Raw genomic sequence first — 10,417 nt, 5'->3', positions numbered from 1 at the left:
TGGTATTCTGAGTAGGATTCAATGATTGAATGACTGTGACATGCTTCAAACTCCTGAGGGCGGGGCGTTAGTGACAGACGCAAAAGAATCACTGGATTCTATTCCGGCCTGATCGAGAACGACAGATGGATAGCCGTGCCGTGACAGGGTGCGTTGAACATTTCCACTGAGAGGATGGGAGGTAGCCACTGACAACGGTGAAACCCTTGCTTAAGCTTGCCATGGAAAGGAGTAGGAAGGATTGGATGAAGACAATAGGAAAGCAGAGAGACGGAAGGGACAAGCATCTTCATACGCTTATCTAAAATTCCTACCAATGATTTACATAAGTATCTCTATCTTTATCTTTATGTTTTATTCGTATATCACCATACCCATTTGAGTTTGCCTGACTAAGATTTACAAGGTGACCATAGCTTGCTTCATACCAACAATCTCTGTGGGATCGACCCTTACTCGCGTAAGGTTTATTACTTGGACGACCCAGTACACTTGCTGGTTAGTTGTGCGAAGTTGTAGTGATCACAATTTCGTCCACCAAGAATATAGAATAATAAATGAAAGTAATTGATAGAATATAATGACTAGTACCGGAGGTAGACTCTTCTCAAAAGCTAAAGCCAAAATCTTCAAAATCCTAACTATGAATGTTCAAGTGAATAAAACATAGGTGAGGAGCAATTTCAGATCTAGAAAAACTAAAAATTATGCGGAATGAATGTTCTCCTTTGTTTCTGCATGTTCCCTGGCTCTATTCTGTGTTTCTGGGCCGAAAACTGGGTTGAAATCCGGCCCAAAAACACTGCTAGCGACTTCTGAAATTCTGTAGATTGCGCACATCACGCGGTCGCGTCATTCATGCGGATGTGTCATTCGGCGTTTCGCTTTCCCACGCGGGCGCGTCGTCCATGCCTCCGCGTCGCTTATGCTTTTCCAATCCGTGCGGTCGCATGAGCCATGCAGCCGCGTCATTGCGATTTCCTCTCTTTCGCGTGGTCGCGTGAGTCATGCGGCCACGTCACTTTTCGTTGGTCATCTCCTCAATTTCTTGTATTCCTTCCATTTTTGCAAGCTTCCGTTCCAATCTCCCATTGATTCATGCCCTATAAATCCTGAAACACTTAACACACAAATCCCGGCATCGAATGGAATAAAGGAGAATTAAAATACCTAATTAAAAGTCTCTAGGAAGTAAGTTTTCAATCATGTAATAATTTTAGGAAGAAAATATAAATGCATGCTAATTATATGAATAAGTGGGTAAAGATCATGATAAAACCACACAATTAAACACATTGTAAACCATAAAATAGTGGTTTATCAGAGCAACTAAGGATGGAGCACCAAGAGCACTCTATTATTCTCTATGAAATTAGAGAGGATCAAATAGCCATGAGGGAAGAGCAACAAAGGCAAGGAAGAGATATAGAGGAGCTCAAGTGTTCCATTGGATCTTTAAGAGGAAGAACTAGCCGCGATCACTAAGGTGGTCCCGTTCTTTGATTTCCTTGTTCTTATCTTTCTATTTTTTGATTTTTATGCTTTATGTGTTATCTATGTTTGTGTCTTCATTACATGATCATTAGTGTCTAGTATCTATGTCTTAAGGCTATGAATATCCTATGAATCATTCACCTTTCTTAAATGAAAAATGTGCCTAATTACAAAAGAACAAGAAGTACTTGAATTTCAAAATTTATCTTGAAATTAGTTTGATTATTTTGATGTGGTGGCAATACTTTTTGTTTTCTGAATGAATGCTTGAACATTGCATAATTTTGATAGTGAAGTTTATGAATGTTAAAATTGTTGGCTCTTGAGAGAATGATGAAAAAAGAGAAATGTTATTGATAATCTGAAAAATCATAAAATTGATTCTTGAAGCAAGAAAAAGTAGTGAATAACAAAGCTTGCAAAAAAAAAAAAAGAAAAAAAGTGGCAAAAATTAAAAGAAAAAAAGAGAGAGAAAAAAACAGAGAAAATGCAAGCAGAAAAAGCCAATAGCCCTTTAAACCAAAAGGCAAGGGTAAAAGAGATCCAAGGCTTTGAGCATTAATGGATAGAAGGGCCCAAAGGAATAAAATCCTAGCCTAAACGGCTAAATCAAGCTGTCCTTAACCATGTGCTTGTGTCATGAAGGTCCAAGTGAAAAGCTTGAGACTGAGTGGTTAAAGTCGTGATTCAAAGCAAAAAGAGTGTGCTTAAGAACTCTGGACACCTCTAACTTGGGACTTTAGCAAAGCTGAGTCACAATCTAAAAAGGTTCACCCAGTTATATGTCTGTGGAATTTATGTATCCAGTGGTAATACTGAAAAACAAAGTGCTTAGGGTCACGGCCAAGACTCATAAAGTAGCTGTGTTCAAGAATCAACATACTGAACTAGGAGAATCAATAACACTATCTTAATTTTGAATTCCTAGAGATGCCAATCATTCTGCACTTCAAGGGATAAAGTGAGATGCCAAAACTGTTCAGAAGCAAAAAGCTACTAGTCCTGCTCATCTAATTGGAGCTAAGCTTCATTGATATCTTGGAATTCATTGTATATTCTCTTCTTCTTATTCTATTTTGTTTTCAGTTGCTTGGGGACAAGCAACAATTTAAGTTTGGTGTTGTGATGAGCGGATAATTTATACGATTTTTTGGTATTATTTTTAGGTAGTTTTTAGTATGATTTAGTTAGTTTTTAGTATATAATTATTAGTTTTTATGCAAAAATCAAATTTTTGGACTTTACTATGAGTTTGTGTGTTTTTCTGTGATTTCAGATATTTTTTGGATGGAATTGAGGGACCTGAGCAAAAATCTGATTCAGAGGCTGGAAAAGGACTACAGATGCTGTTGGATTCTGACCTCCCTGCACTCGAAATAGATTTTCTGGAGTTGCAGAAGCCCAATCGGCGTGCTCTTAATTGCGTTGAAACGTAGACATCTTGGGCTTTCCAACAATATATAATAGTCTATACTTTGCCCAATTTTTGATAATGTAAACTGGCGTTTTAACGCCAACTTTCTATGCTTTTCTGGCGTTAAACGCCAGAATTGGCATAAAAGCTGGAGTTAAATGCCCAAACTGGCACCAGAGCTGGCATTTAACTCCAAGAAAAGCCTATGCATGTTAAAGCTTCAATGCTCAGCCCAAGCACACACCAAGTGGGCCCCGGAAGTGGATTTCTGCATCATTTACTTATTTTTGTAAACCTTAGGTTACTAGCTCATTATAAATAGGACCTTTTTCTATTGTATTAAGATCGGGAGATCTTTAGATCATTTTTGAGACTATCTTTGTATCATTGTTGATCTCTTGATCACGTTTAAGGGGGATGGCCATTCGGCTATGCCCAGACCTTCATCACTTATGTATTTTCAACGGTGGAGTTTCTACACCTCATAGACTAAGGTGTGGAGCTCTGATGTTCCTCATGAATTAATGCAATTACTAATGTTTTCTATTCAATTCAAGCTTATTCTTGTTCTAAGATATTCATTTGCACTTCAACATGATGAATGTGATGATCAAGTGACACTCATCACCATTCTCACTTATGAGTATGTGCCTGACAACCATTTCCATTCTACCTGAAAACAAGCTTGAATGTATATCTCTTCGCCTCTTGGTCCACGACGCATGGTTGCCTCTCCTGACCATAGAGCCTTCCATTCTGTGAGATCAGAGTCTTCGTGGTATAAGCTGGAATCAATTGGCAGCATTCTTGAGATCTGGAAAGTCTAAACCTTATTTGTGGTATTCCGAGTAGGATCTGGGATGGGATGACTGTGACGAGCTTCAAACTCGCGAGTGCTAGGCGAAGTGACTATGCGCAAAAGGATCATTGGATCTTATTCCAACACAAGTGAGAACTGACAGATGATTAGCCCTACGTAACCCGTAGCCGGACCATTTTCACTGAGAGGACGGACGGTAGCCATTGACAACGGTGATCCCCAACATACAGCTTTCCATGGAAAGGAGTACTGGTGCACAAAATTGTGATCATCAACAATGGCGCCAAAAACTTGGTAGCACTCTCAAACGTGAATCACACTTTGTCACAACTTCGCACAACTAACCAGCAAGTGCACTGGGTCGTCCAAGTAATACCTTACGTGAGTAAGGGTCGATCCCACGGAGATTGTTGGTATGAAGCAAGCTATGGTCATCTTGTAAATCTCAGTTAGGCGGATTCAAATGGTTATAAAGGTTTTCGAAAAATATAATAAATGAAACATAAAATAAAGATAGAGATACTTATGTAGTTCAATGGTGGAAATTTCAGATAAGTGCATAGAGATGCTAGTTCCTGTTGAATCTCTGCTTTCCTACTGCTTTCATCCAATTCTTCATACTCCTTTCCATGGCAAGCTGTATGTAGGGCATCACCATTGTCAATGGCTACTTCCCATCCACTCAGTGAAAAAGGTCCAAATGCTCTTGTCACAGCACGGCTAATCATCTGTCGGTTCTTGATCATGTCGAAATAGAATCCATTGATTCTTTTGCGTCTGTCACTATGCCCAACAATCGCGAGTTTGAAGCTCGTCACAGTCATTCAATCCCTGAATCCTACTCGGAATACCACAAACAAGGTTTAGACTTTTTGGATTCTCAAGAATGGCCGCCAATAATTCTAGCTTATACCACGAAGATTCTGGTTAAGGAATCCAAGAGATATTCGCTCGTTCTAAGGTAGAACGAAAGTGGTTGTCAGTCACGCGTTCATAGGTGAGAATGATGATGAGTGTCATGGATCATCACATTCATCATGTTGATGAGAATGATGATGAGTGTCATGGATCATCACATTCATCATGTTGAAGTGCAACGAATATCTTAGAATAAGAATAAGCTGAATTGAATAGAAAATAGTAGTAATTGCATTAAAACTCGAGGTACAGCAGAGCTCCACACCCTTAATCTATGGTGTGTAGAAACTCCACCGTTGAAAATAGACAAGTGATGGTCCAGGCATGGCCGAGTGGCCAGCCCCCATAAACATGATCAAAGGATCATAAGGTAATCCAAAAATAATCCAAAGATGTCTAATACAATAGTAAAATGTCCTATTTATACTAGACTAGTTACTAGTGTTTACAAAAATAAGTCTAAATGCAGAAATCCACTTCCGGGGCCCACTTTGGTGTGTGCTTGGGCTGATCTTGAGCTTTACACGTGTAGAGGCTTCTCTTGGAGTTAAACACCAAGTTGTAACGTGTTTTTGGCGTTTAACTCTGGTTTGTGACGTGTTTCTGATGTTTTACTCCAGAATGTAGCATGAAAGTGGCGTTAAATGCCACTTTGCGTCATCTAAACTCGAATAAAGTATGGACTATTATATATTGCTGAAAAGCTCTGAATGTCTACTTTCCAACGCCATTAAGAGCACGCCATTAGGAGTTTTGTAGCTCCAAAAAATCTATTTCGAGTGCAGGGAGGTCAGAATCCAACAGCATCAGCAGTCCTTTGTCAGCCAGAATCAAATTTTTGCTCAGGTCCCTCAATTTCAGCCAGAAAATACCTGAAATCACAGAAAAACACACAAACTCATATTAAAGTCTAGAAATGTGAATTTTACATAAAAACTAATGAAAACATCCCTAAAAGTAGCTAGATCCTACTAAAAACTACCTAAAAACAATGCCAAAAAGCGTATAAATTATCCACTCATCACAACACCAAACTTAAATTGTTGCTTGTCCCCAAGAAACTTGAAAATCAAATAGGATAAAAAGAAGAGAATATACTATAAATCCCAAAATATCAATGAATATTAGTTCTAATTAGATGAGCGGGACTTGTAGCTTTTTGCTTCTGAACAGTTTTGGCATCTCACTTTTTCCTTTGAAGTTCAGAATGATTGGCTTCTATAGGAACTTAGAGTTCAGACAGTGTTAATTGATTCTCCTAGTTAAGTATGTTGATTCTTGAACACAGCTACTATTATGAGTCTTGGCCGTGGCCCTAAGCACTTTGTTTTCCAGTATTACCACCGGATACATAAATGCCACAGACACATGACTGGGTGAACCTTTTCAGATTGTGACTCAGCTTTGCTAAAGTTCCTAGTTAGAGGTGTCCAGAGCTCTTAAGCACACTCTCTTATTTTTTTGCTTTGGATCACGACTTTGACCACTCAGTCTCAAGCTTTTCACTTGGACCTGCATGCCACAAGCACATGGTTAGGGACAACATGATTTAGCCGCTTAGGCCTGGATTTTATATCCTTGGGCCCTCCTATCCATTGATTCTCAAAGCCTTGGATCCTTTTTACCCTTGCCTTTTGGTTTTAAGGGCTATTGGCTTTTTCAGATCATTAATAACATTTCTTTTATTCATCATTCTTTCAAGAGCCAACAATTTTAACATTCATAAATAACAAGATCAAAAATATGCACTGTTGAAGCTTTCATTCAGAAAACAAAAAGTATTGTCACCACATCAATATAATTAAACTAAATTCAAGGATGAATTTGAAACTCATGTACTTCTTGTTCTTTTGTATTAAAAATATTTTTCATTTAAGAAAGGTGAAGGATTCATGGAATTATTTATAGCCTTAAGACATAGTTACTAAATACTAATGATCATGTTGTAAAGACTCAAAACATAGACAAATATATAGCATAAAATCAAAAAAAGAGAGAAATAAGAACAAGGAAGTTAAGGAATGAGTCCACCTTAGTGATGGTGGCGCCTTCTTCTGAGCTTCTCTATGTCTCTTCCTTGCTTTTATTGCTTCATCCCTAGTGATTTTGGTGCTCCTATCCTTAGTTACTCCCAATAGTTGTGTGGAGGAAAATGTATCCCTTGAGGTATCTCAGGGATTTCTTGATGAGGGAATTCCTCATGCTCTTGTTGAGGTCCATGAGTGGGCTCTCTTGATGTGCAGTTAAATGCTCTACTACTGAGCCATGGACTTTTGAGATGAATCTCTCCATCTCCCATGACTCGGAGGTGGAAGCTTTTGTCTTCCCTTTCCTCTTTCTAGAGGTTTCTCCGGCCTTAGGTGCCATAAATAGTTATGAAAAAACAAGAAAGCTATGCTTTTACCACACCAAACTTAGAATGTTGCTCATCCTCGAGCAAAAGGGGAAAGAATAGATGAAGAAGAAGAAGAGATGGAGGAGAGGGAGAGAGATGTGTATTCGGCCAAGGGTGAGAAGAGAGGGTTGTGTTGTGTGAAAATGAAGAAATATGGAGGGGTTTATAAAGTGGAGGAAGAGGGGTAAGGGTTCAGTCATTTAGGGTGGGTTTGGGTGGGAAAGAGATTTTGAATTTGAAGGTAGGTGGGGTTTATGGGGAAGAGTGGATTGTTATGAAAAGGTGTGAGAGAGAGGGAGAAGGTAGGTGGGGATCCTGTGGGGTCCACAGATCCTGAGGTGTCAAGGATTTTTCATCCCTGCACCTTTTAGGCGTGTAAAATGCCCTTGTATGCAATCCTGGCATTTAACGCCAGCTCTCTTCAGGGTGCAATCCTGGCGTTTAAACGCCAGACTACAGCTTGTTTCTAGTATTCAACACATGCTTTATGATCTATTCTGGCGTTAAACGCCAGCCAGATGCTCCTTATTGGCATTTAAATGCCAGTAGGCTCTTCCTCCAGGGTGTGCTGTTTCTTCTGCTGTTTTTTATTCTATTTTTAATTTTAGTATTTTTTTTGTGACTCCACATGATCATGAACCTAATAAAACATAAAAGAAAAATAAAATAAAAATAAAATTAGATAAATAAAAATTGGGTTGCCTCCCAATAAGCGCTTCTTTAATGTCAATAGCTTGACAGTGAGCTCTCATGGAGCCTCACAGGTGATCAGGTCAATATTGTGGACTCCCAACACGAAACTTAGATTTTGAATGTGGGGGTTTAATACCAAACTTAGAGTTTGGTCGTGGCCTCCTAACATCAAACTTAGAGTTTGATTGTGGGGGCTTTGTTTGACTCTATATTGAGGGAAGCTTTTCATGCTTCCTCTCCATGGTTGCAGAGGAATATCCTTGAGCTTTAAACACAAGGTAGTCCCCATTTAATTGAAGGACTAGCTCTCCTCTGTCAACATCAATCACAGCTCCTGTTGTGGCTAGGAAGGGTCTTCCAAGGATGATGCATTCATCCTCTTCCTTCCTAGTGTCTAAGATTATGAAATCAGCAGGGATGTAAAGGCCTTTAACCTTTACTAACACGTCCTCTACCAATCCATAAGCTTTTCTTTTGAATTGTCTGCCATCTCTAATGAGAATGTGGCAGCCTATACCTCAAAGATCCCCAGTTTTTCCATTACAGAGAGTGGCATAAGATTTATACCTGACCCCAGGTCACACAGAGCCCTCTCAAAGGTCATGGTGCCCATGGTACAGGGTATTAAGAATTTACCAGGATCTTGTTTCTTTTGAGGTAAAGTTTGCTGAACCCATGTATTTAGTTCACTAATGAACAAGGGAGGTGCATCTTCCCAAGTCTCATTACCAAACAACTTGACATTCAACCTCATGATAGCTCCTAAATATTGAGCAACTTGCTCTCTAGTTACATCTTCATCCTCTTCAGAGGAAGAATAGTTTTCAAAGCTCATGAATGGCAGAAGGAGGTTTAAAGGAATCTATATAGTCTTTATATGAGCCTCAGATTCCTTTAGGTCCTCAATAGGGAACTCCTTCTTGTTTGGGAGACGTCCCATGAGGTCTTCCTCATTGGGATTCACGTCCTCCCCTTCCTCTCTAGGTTTGGCCATTTTGATTATGTCAATGGCCTTGCACTCTCTTTTTGGATTCTCTTCAGTATTGCTTGGGAGAGTACTAGGAGGAGTTTCAGTGATTTTCTTACTCAGTTGGCCCACTTGTGCTTCCAAATTTCTAATGGAGGATCTTGTTTCACTCACGAAACTTAAAGTGGCATTAGACAGATCAAAGACTATATTTGCTAAGCTAGAGGAGCTCTGCTCAGAATTCTCTGTCTGTTGCTGAGAAGATGATGGAAAATGCTTGTTATTACTGAGTATGTTTCTTCCACCATTATTAAAGCCTTGTTGTGGCTTTTGTTGATCCTTCCATGAGAAATTTGGATGATTTCTCCATGAAGAATTATAGCTGTTTCCATAAGATTCACCCATGTAATTTACCTCTGCCATTGTAGGGTTCTCAGGATCACAGGCTTCTTCTTCAGAAGATGCCTCTTTAGTATTGTTGGATGCATTTTGCAATACATTTAGACTTTGAGAAATCATGTTGACTTGCTGAGTCAACATTTTGTTCTGAGCAAATATGGCATTCAGAGCATCAATTTCAAGAACTCCCTTCCTCTGAGGCGTCCCATTACTCACAGAATTCCTCTCAGAAGTGTACATGAACTGGTTATTTGCAACCATGTCAATGAGTTCTTGAGCTTCTGCAGTCATTTTCTTTAGGTGAATGGATCCACCTGCAGAATGGTCCAGTGACATCTTAGAAAACTCAGATAGACCATAATAGAATATATCTAAAATAGTCCACTCTGAAAGCTTGTCAGAAGGACATCTTTTGGTCATCTGTTTGTATCTTTCCCAAGCTTCATAGAGGGATTCACCATCTTTTTGTTTGAAGGTCTGAACATCCACTCTAAGCTTACTCAGCTTTTGAGGAGGAAAGAATTTAGCCAAGAAGGTCGTGACCAGCTTATCCCAAGAGTCGGCCGTGACCAGCTTATCCCAGGAGTCCAGGCTATCTTTAGGTTGTGAGTCCAACCATGTTCTAACTCTGTCTCTTACAGCGAAAGGGAAAAGCATGAGCCTGTAGACTTCAGGATATACTCCATTAGTCTTAGCAGTCTCACAGATCTGCAATAACTCGGTTAAAAACTGGTAGGGATCTTCTGATGGAAGTCCATGGAACTTGCAGTTCTGTTGCATTAGAGCAACTAGTTGAGGTTTCAGCTAAAAATTTTTAGTCAGTTTTTAGTATAATTTTATTAGTTTTTAGGAAAAATTCATATTTCTGGACTTTACTATGAGTTTGTGTGTTTTTCTGTGATTTCAGGTATTTTCTGGCTGAAATTGAGGGAGCTGAGTAAAAATCTGAGTTAGGCTGAAAGAAGGACTGCTGATGCTGTTGGATCCTGACCTCCCTGCACTCGAAATGGATTTTCTGGAGCTACAAGAGTCCAATTGGCGCGCTCTCAACGGCGTTGGAAATTAGACATCCAGGGCTTTCTAAAAATATATAATAGTCCATACTTTGCGCGAAGATAGATGATGTAAACTGTCGTTCAACGCCAATTCTATATTGCAGTTTGGCGTTCAGCACTAGAAACAGGTTACAAGTTGGAGTTCAACGCCAGAAACAGGTTACAACCTAGCGTTCAACTCCAGAAACAGCCCAGGCACATGAGAAGCTTAAGTCTCAACCCCAGCACACACCAAGTGGGCCCCAGAAGTGGATTTCTGCAC

At 39.5% G+C, this 10,417-nt stretch overlaps 1 non-coding gene across 1 annotated transcript; it reads left to right on the top strand.

Annotated features, from left to right (window-relative positions):
• The first annotated feature begins 9,490 nt into the window (after nucleotides 1-9,490).
• On the top strand, nucleotides 9,491-9,598 carry LOC127747129 (small nucleolar RNA R71). Its single transcript, XR_008008933.1, has one exon. It is a non-coding gene; the product is annotated as a small nucleolar RNA R71 (small nucleolar RNA).
• Nucleotides 9,599-10,417: the final 819 nt, after the last annotated feature.

Source organism: Arachis duranensis, chromosome 4 (assembly GCF_000817695.3).
Source record: "Arachis duranensis cultivar V14167 chromosome 4, aradu.V14167.gnm2.J7QH, whole genome shotgun sequence".
NCBI lineage: Eukaryota > Viridiplantae > Streptophyta > Magnoliopsida > Fabales > Fabaceae > Arachis > Arachis duranensis.
Note: the sequence above shows the minus strand (reverse complement) of the source record. Positions and strands in the feature narration are given on the sequence as shown.